This window comes from Gadus chalcogrammus, chromosome 7, assembly GCF_026213295.1.
Source record: "Gadus chalcogrammus isolate NIFS_2021 chromosome 7, NIFS_Gcha_1.0, whole genome shotgun sequence".
NCBI classification, from domain to species: Eukaryota; Metazoa; Chordata; class Actinopteri; order Gadiformes; family Gadidae; genus Gadus; species Gadus chalcogrammus.
The window spans coordinates 29,410,582-29,410,798 of record NC_079418.1 but is presented as its reverse complement, the minus strand read 5'-3'; positions in this window follow the sequence as shown (position 1 = coordinate 29,410,798).

Below are 217 nucleotides of genomic sequence, written 5' to 3'. Positions count from 1 at the left end.
GCACACACACACACACACACACACACACACACACACAAACACACAGACACACACACACACACACACACACACACACACACACACACACACACACACACACACACACACACACACACACACACACACTCAAACGATTGCATGCACACACTGCTACAGCTATGTGACCATGTGTACTCCGAGACACACATGCGCACACACACCCACACAGTGCACACAC